General features: G+C 39.6%; 1 long non-coding RNA gene across 1 annotated transcript in view; it reads right to left on the bottom strand.

Moving 5' to 3' along the window:
- Positions 1-12,218, bottom strand: part of LOC148222829 (uncharacterized) — an 80,545-nt gene extending 68,327 nt beyond the window's left edge. The window contains exon 1 of the long non-coding RNA XR_015805421.1: positions 12,080-12,218. This is a non-coding gene — a long non-coding RNA (uncharacterized LOC148222829). The remainder of the gene's footprint in view (positions 1-12,079) is intronic.
- Between the last annotated feature and the right edge of the window lie 3,616 nt (positions 12,219-15,834).

Below are 15,834 nucleotides of genomic sequence, written 5' to 3'. Positions count from 1 at the left end.
TATCAAATTTCAGAACTTGTTCTACTTGGCCTGTCATTCATTACCGAACAAAAACGAAAAATTATTACCTTTCTCAAGAGCTTCAGAATTACAGGTATATTGAAAAATCATTAAGGCTGCTATAGATTTTAAAACCATATTCTAGGTACACCAAATTTTACAGACCCTAAAGCAAACCCTAATATGACATTTAATTTCAATTCTCACTTTACATATTCATACTCTGCCTCAACCTTTTAATAAATGTATAATTGAATTTTAAATATAAATCTTAATGTGTCAAACTATAAAGTTAAGGGCACTCCTTAGAAATTCTTTATACCAAGAGGACAAATGTGAATGAAAAGTCTTCTCAGCAGGATCCAAAACCTGGGCATGTGTCCCACATCCTTTACCTAACATCCTGGTCCAAAGCAGTTCCCAAGCCAGCAAGGCTGAACATCCACAGAGGTTGCTGGAGCTGGGTCCAGCTGCCCGTGCAGCCAATAAAGGGGACAGAATTTGCCAAAGGATGCAAAGTAACCAATGCCATAGGGTTTGAGACAAGCACCTTGAGGAGCCCCTGGAAACCCAGGCCAACACCAGACTGGGAGAAGAGGTTGCTGCATTTATTACTGGAGTGAGAATATCCCAGGCAGCTCTTCTTCCCACTGGCCTCCCAGGCAGCCTGGAGTTGGATGGCCAGTGAAGGTGCCAGAGACACAGAGCACCATGCTGAATGAGTGCCTCTGTATCAGAATTGCTAATAAGACAAAGATTTAAAATGTCATTTTTGGCTAGTGCTGACAATAGTGGCTAGAGAAATAATTAACACTGATTTCCATATTACTGATAATTCTGCAAATGAAAATGAATGGGGCCAAATGGTTCTGAGAATTTAAGATAACTCCAGAAAGTCAGGAAATCCAACAGAGTCTGAGCACTTTATTTGCAAAATAATTTGAAATTACTTTGCATAGTAATAGGATTCTGGAGATATGTTGTTAACCATGCAGAACAGCCACATTGATTGAGAGCTGCAGCAGAGAAAAATAAAAGTTTCTTCCACAACAGAGGACTGCAAGACATTTTTGTGACCTTTTTAACCAGATAAAAAACAAAAGTCATCCCAATTCACCCACCACAAATCACCAGTACAACATCACTTGAAAGACAGAGATAGGTCACCAGGCCCCACCAGAAGAGACACTGCCTGCTTTCATTAGCCAAACCAGAGCAGCAGATCCAGACTAAATTTCTGTAGCATTTGCTCAATTTCCTCACGTGCCCTCAGACATGTTTATATGAAAGTCACATCATCACTGCAAAAAATTAATCTTTTCAGTATATGAGAAAATATTTAGAAAACACACTAATAAATTCATCTTCTTTATCTTTTAATAAACCTATACACCTAATATTTACCTTTCAAATAAAGTCAGGCCAAAAATGAATTGCTGAGTTACAGAAACATGCTCATGAGCTGCTATCAGAGTGCTGCTGATACCCTTCCATCTCATGCATTCACCTGCTCCTTGGAACATGCAGTTTGACACTGATTTAATGCAATTGCATCAGCCTGGCATCAGCGAAGCAAACACCACACAGGAGTAGCCTGTGGTCTTCCAGCCATGTATCTATGCACACACTCAGGAACTGTAAGCTGCGACTGCCAGTTTCTCCTAAAAGGTCTCAGAAGGACTAGCTGACCTAACTGGTGGGTTGTTTGAATAGGTTTTGCAGTGAGGACACAGCTAATCCTTGGTTGACAGGCCAGCCAGGGGATTTTTATTTTTTTATCTGTGATTAATCGACTTGACATCCATGCTCCCACAGCTTCTGCTAAACATGCAGTTCAGACCTTATTGTTAAATACCACCAAGATCACAGAAAACTAAACTCTTATGACAGCAGAATGACTATGCCAGAGGGCAGACTTTTCTGAGACAAGTATTGGATTACTCCAGAAATGTAACACAGACTAATAGTGCAGTACAAAAAGGTTCCTGATCTTGGGCCCCTGAATACTTTCCACCCTTAAAACTAGACTGACCTTTTTGAATAGAAAATAGATTGTGATAGTTCAGAGATCTAAAAAGATAACATGCTATTCAAAATGATACTGGGAGATCATACTCACATAGAACATGTTTATCCTATTTAAATCAGGGCCATATGCAATCAACTTGACCTTTCATTTTGTATTTAGTCACTACTGAAAGCAATATGACTAATGTATTGATGGAGGTCTCCCTCCTCCACAATTCACAGGTTGAAATGTGAAACGAAATGCAAGATTCAGAACTCCTAATTTCTGTTTTTCTCTATATTTTGCACAGATGCCAATAACAAAAGAGTTAAAACATGCCAGTCTGAAATAGAAGAGCAGTGTCGGTTCATAAGAGATGCTGTTTAAACGGTTAGCTCTGTCTGAACTGTTCTTGTTTTAGACTAGGAAGTATTTTAAACCTTAATTACTACACTCTGCAAGACTGTGACAGATCTTTTTCTTATGGGCATCTTGCCAGGATGAAGCATGAATTCTTTTTAAGAGGACCATACTTAATTAGCACTTCAGCTAACTTTATGGTGCCTACATGATTCAATCGACTACTTCTGGCTTTGGCAAGTAGATCTGTCTGTTGCAGTTTGGGAGCTTCTAAGGTCAAAGCTATTTTTCATGCATTTTCATGACAATTTGTCATTATGTCTCATTTGGCCATAGATTTTGATTTCTGTATGTAAAGTACAGACTAGGAAACTGAAATTTCCAGGACCAAAAAGACTTACTTAGAATATTCCATACTGTATCAATAGTCACTGCTTGATTGTTGGTCCAAAATGTTGTTCCAGGACTCGGATATGCATTTACAGTAACAGCTCTGTATGGCAATAGAGATAATAGAGATGGAAGAGCTGAGTTATTGTCCAGGAGACTATTCCAGACTTTGAAAAGCACAGTTGGGACACAAGAATGATGTATTAAAAACACGGGAGGAGGCACAGATCACCTGGAAAAAAAACCAGTCATCCTTTGGCACTACCTATCAGCCCTTGGGACACCCCCAGCACCAAGCCATGGCCTTGTGTCTGCAGAGTCCAGCAGAGTCCTGTGGCAGCAGGGAGCCCACCCTGCCTGGCCCAGCCACCAGCCCGTGCCAGCCCCCAGCTGCTCCTCCTGCACTCTGCTGGCTGTGCCTGACACGGGCAGATGACTGATTAAAGTGACAGGGTTCCAATCGAGAGAGGAGCTTGTTTTAGAACAGGCCTGTCTACTTCAGTAAATCTCTGGCTTTATCAGCTCTGTGCAACTGACTCATTTGCACCTGATGGGTGGCAGTCCATCCCTGGCAGCCCCTTGTCAGTGACAGCCTCAGGTGCCTGAGCATGGCAGGCTTGATACAAGTCAGACCCTGCTGCGAACAGAGATTAACCTGCAAAATCACACAGAGCTCCTTCTGAGAGTGTATTCTAGCCAGGCACAGCGAAACTGCAGACTCCATCAGACTTGGTAAACTTTCTTTAGCTCCTCCATTTCCTGCACTTCATTTACATTCACTCTGGAGGATGAATAAAAATAACCAGCGACCCAGGCAGCCTGACTACTGCATAGAAACCACATGAGCCAAGAAATTTCTAAACAGTCTTTGTATAACCAAGCAGTTTGCCAGACAACACTGGAGTGGCTTTCAAAAATCTGCATAGCCATATAGAAGATGAAATATTAATCAATTTAATCTTGAAATATTTGGTTAAATTAATATTAATTCACCATTAAATTTTTAAGAGTTTCATATTTCATAAGAAAATCACAGTGAAACTACCAATAGGGACTTAACATGTGAAACCAATTATACAAGATCATTAAGCAATGCCTCAAAAAACAATCCAAACATTTCTCAGTGATAAAGAGGAATTAAATGAATTTTGCTTACAAATCGCTGTTTGTGCAAATTCTAACTGGAAAGGAGATTTGTTCTCACTCACACATGTATCAGGTATGCTACTAGAACATTAACATATTCTTCTGTTGTGCAATATACATATGTTCCCTTTTTTTTACTACAGCATTAAAGTAGAGTAAACCCTCTGAATTCTTTCTATGGTTATTGGTGAATATTCTTGAAAAAGCTGACTTACTGATAGGTGAAAACAAAAGTATGATTGGAATCTACTGTCTTCTGACAAAGCAATAAGGACAATAGTGGAGGTTTTTCAAGTGGGCCTATTCAATTTCTGCTAGTAGTTCCAAGCCTCACAGCTAATTTATTCTTGAGGATCCAATTTTCCTTTCCACAAGTACACCTATATTTCTTCTATCAGTGTTATTCTTTCAAAAAATCATCTTGATAATATCAGATGCATTTAAAGCATAAGCAATAGATTTTGTTCAGTTATTCCCTTTCCTTTATATCATCTTCTAAGGCAGTTCACTCTTGCCCTCTCAAGCATTCATAGTGTCCAACAAACTGCAGTCAGAACATCTCAGGCAGTTCACTTCAGATCTGAGCTATCAAGTCCCAAGGCAGACCCTTCCACTGTAGCAAGGTGCACCCAGACTCAAATTAATTCTTCAATACCATTAAAATCTTGTTTGTATAAGGAACAACACTGGACTGAAATGGTGCATGGGGTTTCATAATTAGATAAAGCCATTGTTTAGAGTCAGACAGAGCCCGTTTACAGTTCAATAAACCACTTGTCACAGTTGCTTGGTCAGAGCAGACCTGGGTGTCAATGGAAACAGTTAGCACCGAGGTAGCAAAATAAATTGGTCTCCTGGGTAAATAAATTGAACATCAATATGAATATGCCTCATCAGTAAAGGCTGTAATTTATAAAGGTTTTATAAATACTGGTTTATATACACTGATGTTTAAAGAAACGCCTTGATGTCTTTCACGCTTAATTCTTTTATTTTAAAAGGCTTAACAATGGCCCTTTGTCCATGATCATACATATTACTGCAAACAATAAAAAATAATGCCAGCACTTACTGCAAAACAACCCTTTGAATATTTTTCATAATAAATAAGTACAAATAATTATACCAGATTAGGGTGTGTTTGCATTTCTCGTGTTGGTTTTGCCATTTGGAAGCACCCAAGAGAATCAGACAGAAGCCCCCTGAGCACTGCCCTGCAACTGAAATGCAACTTCTTGGCTCTCCCAGCACTGTCAGGACGTGTCCATTGGTGAAATCTAGCACATGATGCTCTGCAACTAGAACACAAATTTTAACTTTTCATTGTGAGACAAGTTTATCCTTAAATCTTCAAATGGGTTAGACTTATTTAGACTTTTGATTGTGAATAATCTCAAGAAAGCCATTAGTCTCACACAAGATCATACACTCTTAGATAGTCAGTGCTTCTTAGTTCTTTCTTGACCACAACTAGATAAATGGCTAAGAATACAAATAATGCTGAATGGGCTGCAGACTAAAAGATGGTCAAAGAAAATTTAATGAACCTCTACTGTCATTTACAAAAACTGACATGGTAAAAACAATCTGAACACAATTTCTGAACAGAAATTTTTTATCTCTCTGTGTGCACACACACATATATATACACACACACACACTCCATATACACCCCATAAACTGCAGCTGCTCAAAACCATGAAAATCCAAATACAAAGGTTCCTATTAACACTGCACTCATTTGCAAAAGTGATCATTATTCCTGGCCTGTGTCTAGACTGAAGAAAAACTGATGGATTGCTTTTTCTGGAACGCTTCCCAAACCAAAGGACATCAACAATGTTATTATTTCCATGGAAATAGTTTGCTTAGCCCTAAATCAAATTTCCATTTTAACACATGAATCCATATACATCTATAGAAAGAGAGGGTGGGAGGGTAGAGAACAATAACATTAGTAAAATTATACATAATTTTGGAAAGACTTAAAGAAACACACTCTGTCTTGCTGTTTCCTTTACTGTTCATTATATTTCTCCCTTTGACACTACTATTATAAGGAAGGCAAAAATATCTATTAGGTTTCAAGTCCAAAGCAATTAATCACATGAAAACTATTGAACTATTTTAAAAGTTTCCTCTTCAAAATGCATAATGTGTTTGTTCTTAAATGATCATTATTTTATTTCAATGCTATTTATAAATGACTTATGAAGCTGAAATGCCTCTTACTTTCAACTCTTAGCTTATATTCCAATGCTTCTGAATTCTCTCTGCATTTCTCACCAACATTGGTTTTTTGTTCTTTCCAAAAGAAATGAAAAGCATTCTCTTTTGTACAAACTGCAATACTTCCATTTACCAACCCAAAGAAACAATAAATTAATTTGCTCCTCTTTCTTCAAAGGCAATTCTAAGATTCTTTATTTTTTTCCCCCCAAAATCAAATATTGAACTTTTTATTCTAACTCAGCCCATTCTGTGATTAAATACCAAGTTCAGTTCACTTGAGAACAGTTAGTTCTATTTTTCTTTCCAAAGCAAATCTCAGAAAGCAACTCAGGTCCAACTAATTACAAGCAGGTTTATTAGAACAGTCTAGATATGGGTAATTTCAATAGAAATCTCTGCAGGGAAGGGAGAACTGCACATTACTGTGGAATATAAGTGACAAGGTCATTACAAGCCCCCTGTGCCTCCCTTAGCATCTCAGGCCAGTTCTTTAATTTCTGTGTCCTCTTTATATTCAAACACAGATGTCATAGTTTCACTTCCTCTCTCACTTTCTACTATGTTGGAAAATTAATTTTTCACTGTATCTGAAGGTTGGCTTTAATGACCCTGATACATACTGTCCAAAACAACTTGGAACCTGTATTTCTTCACAGCCTTGATCTGACAGGATCTTTTCAGGGCAACATGACTTTACTTGCTCAGAGGCATAATTCTTGCTCTTTTTTTCCCATGTAAATGTCAAAAATATTATTTTAATTAAAATTTCTTAGATTGTTTCTCTAGCTGTCAACCCACTTTGTTATACTGAAACACAAAAGGAGAAATTCCCTGCTCAGTATTTATATAAAGCTTGATAATTTAGGGCCAAATTACAAATAATTTTTTCTAGCCATACCATTTCTCTCTCTTCATATTTTTTCTTTTCTTAAATACACACAACTCACCAGAATAATGCTGTCTGTACCCACCACAAAAGGAAATTCCCTCCAGGAGGGAACCAAGCTACAGTTCAGGTAACCAAGGAAGGGAAACCAGCACAAAGTCAAGAGTGGAGAATCTGTGAGCATGCAGCCTCTTCTAAAAGCATGGCTTTCAATTTAAGCATGTAATCAAGACTTTGACATTCAACCACACACATAGGTGTCATTTGATTAGTTCAGGAAGTTAATAAAAAAAGGCATTGTTGCCACAAGAATAAAATGATAATTTGATGAAATAAATTCAGAGATATCCCTAAAATTACCAAATATCATAACCAGATAAATGTAGAAATAAAAAATTGAAACTAAAGAGCTCCAGTCAAAGATCAAACATTTCTTTTTCCAAGCTGAACAAAAATTCCATTCAGCTGTTTAATTTCTTTTTTAATTTGTAATTGATTTACAGTGGAGGATCTGCCATGAATTAACCTCATTTCCAGTTTTAAGTTTCTACCTCTAGGAGATACCCTACCACCAAAAAAAAGCCCCACCTTTTTCCACAGGAATACCACTGTCTTCCTTCCATCCCTCCACCCTTTCTGGCTCAGAAATTACAAAAATCAGACTTTTGCCTTTTGTATTCCCCAAAAGACCTACCATTCTCATAATTGAAAATCATTTTAAACTGAAATGGCATTATGAGCACCACTGTACAACTGAAATAGTATGCAAATTCTAACAAAAGGCAGTTCCATAATGCCTGAGTGTGAAAGTCCTAAAACACGACACTGGCCGTGTTAATCCTGGAATCTCCACCCCCTACTGAAAGCGTGCCTTTGCAGCCTTCATGTTCCCTTAGCACAGCTTTATTTTAGCACAGCAAATAAAGAGAAACTCTTTCTTCTTGATTCAGGCTGGTTTTCCTTCAGCTAGATGAACATTGAAGTAGAAAGAAATTGTCAGTGTCATACCCTGCTTGAATGAAATCACTATGCCTCTTATCACAGAGCAGAAACAAGAACTACATCAATAAAGATGTATTATTCTAGACTGTCATTTTGGTTATTAGGGTAATGTATTCCAGAAGGAAGGGAGGAAGAATAGAGTGCTCTTCCAGTAAATATGTGGCTCTGCAGGTATTAACTGAACAGAAATACTGTAGCAGAGCTCCAATTTGCAGGAGCCTGCAGCAAGGTTGCATTCACAATAAGGTCAGTAAAAAATGGCAAACACATTAGCAAGTAAGCTACTCCCATAAGTGTATGACACTTTTTCCATCAATATTTTGAGGGAATTTAAATCACAATGATTTTATTATTTTATAAATCTAGGTTAGCATGTGTATAATGACATGTCAGTTCATGTGCAGTGTCAACATTAAATGCTAGTTTTGAATTCAATCAGGCATGTTATTAAAATGAAAACTGATTGACATTTCCAAGAACATTAGCTCTCCCATAAGTAACTCAGACCAACCCCCAAAAGAGAGTGAATTATGTCCACGTGAGTGTCCAGCAGTCCTCCTACACAGGGTATGGGCAACAACTCATTTCCACATACCCCACTTCTGGATTTAGTCCAATATAATTCTGTGATTTTTAAAATAGAGGTGCACACTACCACAGAGGTATTGGCCACCACTGGTGGAAAGGTCCAGAAATACCTCTGGCTGTGAGGGATGGAGCACACAGTCACAGTGAAAAAGACTTAGCAAATTGATTTAAGCATCATCTAAATCTTTGGCAACCTGAGGAAGAGTAAGTGATCTGATCATTTCACTGCTATTTTTCATCTGAGTTGTCAGTTAGTGGTTAAATCTTGGTGTTACTGAATTTAACTAGACTTGTGTCACTGACCTCAACACACTAAATATCTCCTACCACAGAGACCTTTCCTGAAACTGTAGTCAATAGAAATGTTATTAACTTGTGTAATTGTAGAAAAGATGCATTATTACATTCACTACTCAGTACCTAATATGACAAATCATACTTCATTCAATATCCTGTAATTAAAAATACTTCTTTCAACAGCTGGATCATTGAATGCAGGGAGGCAGCATTCCCTTTCACACTGCACAAACAATGCCTGGCTAATGGAACTGAAAACAGACCATACCTGTGCCAGCCATAACAATTGGAAAGCTGGGAATGAGAGGTCAGAGCAAGTGGAAGTGGTTAAAGGGCCACTGAGGCATGGCTGGGCTCCACCAGCTGAAGGCATTTCAGCAGGGAAGAGAAAACGTGGTTTTTGTGGCTCTGCAGAATAGGTCATGAGTGACAGGATGGATTACAAGGGTCAGTGAGTAGTCATGTGTGAGTGTAGCTGAAAGCAGTTTAGGAAATCTTGGAAACTGTTAGTGGGAAAGGGATGACAAGTAATAGGTTTTCAGGGGGAAGGGGTGGATGAAAGCTAAAAGATACCAGCATGGTTCCAAAGACAATGACCAAGGTTCCAGGTCTTCTCTTCAGCATTAAACTTAACTAAAACAGTTCTTGAATTTATTTCTATTTATTTTTTTTCCTAGCTCTGTCTAAAGCTCTCACAAGATGTCTCTGATTACTTCTCTAGGCATTTATAAATATACAAAGGCAAGATCCTCTCACATGATCACAGATATTTGTCTTCCATACACATACTTTTCCCAAACGTAAAGAGCCTAGAAAATCCAGCCATTGGTTGCCTGCATCTTGCACAGCTAAAAAAAACATAACAAGGTATTGACACAAGTCCCTGAACCAATCTGTCAAAAACTGCTAAGAGAAGGCAATGACAACTAAAGCTACTGTATACTCTGCACAACTAATATTATGAGGAGAAGAGCATTTCACCAATTTCAGCTGGAGTCTAGGACAAAATTAAGTAGAAGAAGGTGCAAAATAGATGTCTGAAGTTTACAGGAAATGTGACTATTTATTAGTAGCTGTGACAAGGAGAAAACCTGAATACCATGACTTTACAGTCATGGCTGAAAATGGTATTTTTGGTGGCACAGCTCTAGGTCTGTACCCAGAACAAGTGCAAGGAGAGCTGGGAGATGAAGACACTGCACTGAAACCCAGATGTTCTTAATCAAAGGGGCAGGTAACCAGCTGCCCCCCTCCAAGGGTTTTCCACCACTGGTCAACACTACCTCTGGTTTTTACAGAGCAAGCTGGGTATTTTTTTGCCAGCTGTCATTTCATGCAATCCTATCAGTCATACCTGCATTTATGGAACCTACTCCACTGAGAGCACAGCTGCCCATTTCGGGACACAGGGCTTTTCTTCTCCCAGTTATATTACTGCTCTTATCACTATGCATATGACCTCAGAAATCAGGTATCTATTTAGAAATTCCTGCTGTGGCTGCATTTCCACCTGACCCTCACTTTATCCTGCCCACAGACCTGCATCCTGCCTCTCGTCTGTGCTATGGTGCTTATCCAGGTCTGCAGCAGCAAGGATGGGGCTTCCCTGGAGCTACACTGTGGATCACCTGTAGCAATGCCCAGTCACACAAAGGTAACAGCACTACAACAAAGAGCTCTGGTTTACATTAGGAAGCTATTTTCCAATGGTTTCAGTGTTTGAACTTGTCTCTATTCATTGCTCTTCTAGGAATTTCTAAAGCTTGATGTGAAGTGTGGCTCTGTCTCGCCACAGAACAGAGCAGCACAAACTCCTTTAGCTCCTTTACAGTCCAGCTGGAGATACTGCAAGGGCAGGGGGACTTTTACAGACTTATTATTAGATATTGAAAAAAAGTTTGCTAATAAGTGATTAAACAGATGTGCTGTTCTAGAGTGTATAGATATTTTTGGTTTGTTTTTGAAGAGACTATCTTCACCATTAACAAATAATTATCCATTTAAAATCTAAGATGTAGATGTAAAAACTTTGAGTCACTTACTGCAGTTGGAAATTACTGATGAGTACTGTTGATTACCACTGCAGTTTTTCAAAAAGCTTTAAGATTAAGAGACATTCACTGCTCTTCTTCTGTCAGGTGCCTCAAAAAGAAACCATGAGAAGAGACACACAATGAAAAACAGCAGGTTATAGCACATGAGACTCCTTATTAAAAACATAAAATGCCTTTCACTCTTGCTTTTATTAAGTCTACTTTTCAAGCCAAATGAAAGTTAGGTGAGCCGATTATAATACAAGTCACGTCTAACTATTTCATTATCCACGTCCTGCAGCACGGTCGCCCACAGAACACCTTTTGAAAGCTCTGGAGTGACGGCAGCAGGTTGAATATAATGAACAGTGTTACAAATGGGGACATGAGACGACAGGTCTGGTGAAGAAGGAGTCTCCTGGAAACTGTATGGCTGTAATTACTGAGTGCTGGTGCTGTCTCAGTTGGCTTTGAACAAAGGTAACCGCCTTCAGCAAGTTATATTTCCTCAGCTAGCTAAAATGAAACCAGTCAGAGACACAAATATTTATGATACACAATACATAACCAAAGTCATTGTCTGCTTTTATTACCTTATTTTTGTTGTCGCTCTGAAGTCTCCCACATCAACAGCACAAGAGAATTAAACAGTGAAGCACTGAATTATTTTTAAATTAGACTTCCAAAACTAGAATGTTGAAGTCATACTTGCAGGAAGATAAAATGCTCTTATTCTGGGCACTTTGCTTGCACGTCACCTTTGTTTCTCAATAACTCATGCAGTTTGTTGTTCAAGAATCTGTCAAGCAGAAGTCAGTGAGAGCTGAGACCCCTGCCTCTTTGCATGTGAGCACCCCTCAGCAAACACCCAGCAGGAATAGTTTGGTAATAAAGGGAGCATCTGGTGCAGGCAGCATTGGAGACAGCAAGACTGAGAAGAAAGCTCAGGCTAATCTATGTTTTCTCATCTGTGATCTGTTAAATCTCAGAAACGGGCTCACTTGCCCATACAGTAAAATACCAGAGAATAGCAGACAACCACGTCATAATTAGAGAAGACACAAAGTGAGAAAGACTATCTCTGTTGAAGTTATTTCTGTTATTATCTGCATGCCCCAACTCCTGTTTCCCTCTTACCTCTTTTCCTGGAGAATCATAAATCGTGAAAATTCCTTTCCCAACACTAGTGATAATCATTAGGTTGTATAGGAGAGAAGACAACTGGAGCTATTATATCATTATTCTTCATCTTTATACCAGTTATGGTTTAATGCCTGCTGGCAGCTAAGTACCACACAGCCACTCACTTGCTCACTCCCCCAGGCAGGATGGCAGAGAGAATCAGAGAAGTAAAAGTGAGAAAACTTGTGGGTTGAGATAAAAACAGTTTAGTGGGGAAAGCAAAAGCCATACACACAAGCAAAGCAAAGCAAGGAATTCATTCAGTACTTCAGGCAGGCAGGTGCTCAGCCATTTCCAGGAAAGCCAGGCTCCACTGCACATAATGGTGACTTGGGAAGACAAACACCATCACACAGTCACTGAGGTTGGAAAAGACCTCCAATATTATCGAGTGCAATCTTACACCAAATACCACCATGCCCATAAAACCATACAGCTGAGTGTAATCACTCCAAACATCCCCTCTCCTCTCTCCCCAGGCTTCCTGTGCTGAGCATGACTTCATATGGTTTGGGATATCCCTTGGGTCACTTGGGGTCACCTGTCCTGGCTGTGTCCCCTCCCAACTCCTTGTGTACCCCCAGTCTCCTCACTGGGGGGTGAGGAACAGAACTGGCCCTGACTCTGTGCAAGTGCTGCTCAGCAACAGCGAAAATATCCCTGTGTTACCAACACTGTTTTCAGCACAAATCCAAAACACAGCCCCAGAGCAGCTACTGTGAAGAATATTAACTATGCCCCAGCCAAAACCAGCATAATACTGTATTTTTTCATGGTCAATTATTTAAAGAAGGCAAAAAAAAACACAAATCAAAACCAAAATAGGTTCACAGAGGTAAAATGAAAAGTACTACAAGTTTGGGGGAAAAAAATTTATAATGAGCAATTAAAAAGAAGGGAAAGTTAACTAGTGAAGAGATGAATAAAAGATGACATAATATGACATGAAATATAACAAATGGAATGAGAGAGGTCAGCCAGGTGCACCTGTACAGCTCTTCAATGTTTTCAAAGATTTCATATCACACAATGCTCTCAATGATACAAGGAGGCAATATATTTTAAAGTGGACAACGTGACATATAGAATGAGCCTGCAGAAGTTACTGCAATAGTATTTGAGTTATATCCAAAAAACCCAGAATTCCATTTTGAGTGACCAGTTGTGGTTTACCTTTCACTGTGGAGGCACAGAGTTATCCACAGCAGCTCTCATTACTCATCAGCCAGTTATGGCTCTGTTATTGTCACTGTACAAACACGTTGGGAGCACACATGAAAACTGCTCTGCAGAAGAGAACTAGCAAAGAATGAAACATCAAAGCTTTTACATATAGACACTGTGGAAGAAAAGTTATTTTACTACTATTATCACAACAGGAAACCAGGAGAAAATGCAGCACAGATTTAGAAGGTAAAAATCAGAGCCCACACTCTCCATCCCACTTTCATTATCCTGCAAGTCCCACATTTTCATTTAAGCTTTATGAATGAGAAATTCATTTGAAAGGGGGGTTTCTATTCTTTATTATTCTGTTCTCCCTGAAGAAGCATAACCAAAGCCATAAGGGAAGCATCTTTTGCCAGAACAAGCATCAAAACTGGGGAGAGTCCAGGACTAGCGATAGGACAAGAAGACACAGGTTTTAGTTGCACCAGGGGAGGCTTAGTTTGAACATTAGGAAAAAATTCTACACAGAAAGGGTGATTAGACATTGGAATGGGATGTCCAGTGAAGTGGCTGAATCACTGTCCCTGGAAGTGTTTAACAAAACTGGACAGGGCGCTGAAGTCTGGTTAAGATGGTGATGTTGGACTTGATGATCCCAGAAGTCTTTTCCAACCTAATTGATTCTGGTATCCTGTGACTATTTTGGGAGTTAAAGTGACAGAATTGCTGAGTCCTATCCAAAAAGAGTGGCTGCTGTGGAGTCCTGTTTGGCAGACCCCAAATGGGTAGAAGTGCCTACTGAGCCCCTGGATACATGAGATGAGGGAGCAGGGACCAGCCTGGACAGCCGAGAGCTTCAAACAGAGCAGGAGTAGAACTTGGCAGGTTTGGCCAATGAGGTCACATGTCAGAAACCAGACATGTAAGTAAGAATAAACTCCCTGGGAACAAGAGTGTCACAGAACCATGGCATACACTGACATTAACCCTAGAATACACAAGACAATTTTGGTGGATGACACTGTGTGTGTATGCTGGATGGTGAGCAGCCATTGTATGCAGCTCTGCATACAGGAAAGTCTCCTAAGCAGCCAACTCATCCTTTCCCAAGGAGCACCCACACTTTTGCCCTGCTTACCACCCCACCAAAGCACTGAAGGACCAAAAAAACCACAAGACCTTCATATTAGGCAGAGAAAATAGTGACTTTTAGTAAAACTTCACACAAATAAATAAAAGTAGAGAAAAACAAGTCCAACTGTCAGTACATATCCTCTAATCCTTCCCCAGAGGCTCACATCTTACCACTGCTATAACTGCTGTGCCCTAAAGGCCCCTGTGCTGCAACTACAGTTCCAGCTTTTTTAACAGATTCCTGCCCTTCATCACACCTATTACCACATTACATCCTCCCACTGCTACTCTAAGCACCTTCTATTCACAGCATTGACAATGGGTGATTTCACAAGGAGGGCAAAATAAAGCAGCCATGCTTAATCTGGAGCACACAAATTTACTGAGCGTTAACTATGTTCATACTGTTGGTACTACTTAAAAGTGTTTGGCACTGCCAGTGGCCTGAGAGGCTGAAAACCAAGCCCGACTGAGATGTGAAATTTCAGCTTCCTTTTCCTCCTGTGCAAGCTGTAACTATCCTGCAGGTGACAAAAAGTAAATACACCTGAAATGTCAACCCATTAATTTTCTAGGTTAAGCTCTTGAACGCTCCATCCCAGCTGGTAGAGCATTAGGACAAGACATGCTTCAGCATTTGACATGGAAAGCAGCACAGGCATGGAGACCTGTGGAGCTGCCACCCAGCCCAGGCACCCTTCCAGCAGAGCCCCATGATGAGAGCTGCACTGCTTGGCCAGACCCAGTTTAACCCAAACCCGTGTCCTGGGGAGGCAGGATGGGCAAGGGCTGCTGGATCAGCAGGTCTACCCTCCCATCATCAGACAGCCCATCTTAAAACTACTTCAGTAGGTAGAAGAAGGCAAGGTGAGGTACTGCTATTAGACTGAAATTATTGTATCTAAAATTGAGAAATGCTTTTAACCTGTGCTACTAACAGGACAACTGAATTTGGTTTTGGAAAAAAAAGCAAACAAAAAACTTTCTTGAGAAGCTGTTCAGCTCAACTACAGATAAGCAGTAAGGTATAGCACAGCTTCACTCCCAACACAGAAACACCAGGTGATTTCAATCACTGACTCCTAGATAAAATATTCAAACAAATGAAGTGACAAGGAAGATTGAGAGTTTTTTGCCATCTGATAAGAGTGTGTCATGCATGGTTACTGAGTGCATTATTAACACACACAGATACAACCAGTGATGAAGATTGAAGGCTTTCTATATACAATACGAGTTAATAAATTTTTTCATAGGAGAGTCATTAAAGGCATTTCTTATCAGCTTTTTATGATGATAATATTTTAAACTACTAATATGGAGGGTGAAGGGGTTTTGCCAAATCAGTTCCTAGCTATACCAAATCAAAAACAACAATAACAACAACAAAATCTATCAGGACAAAT

The sequence above is a fragment of the Sturnus vulgaris genome, chromosome 9 (genome assembly GCF_052056855.1).
Source record: "Sturnus vulgaris isolate bStuVul1 chromosome 9, bStuVul1.hap1, whole genome shotgun sequence".
Classification (NCBI taxonomy): domain Eukaryota; kingdom Metazoa; phylum Chordata; class Aves; order Passeriformes; family Sturnidae; genus Sturnus; species Sturnus vulgaris.
This window is presented reverse-complemented; position numbering and strand designations above follow the sequence as displayed.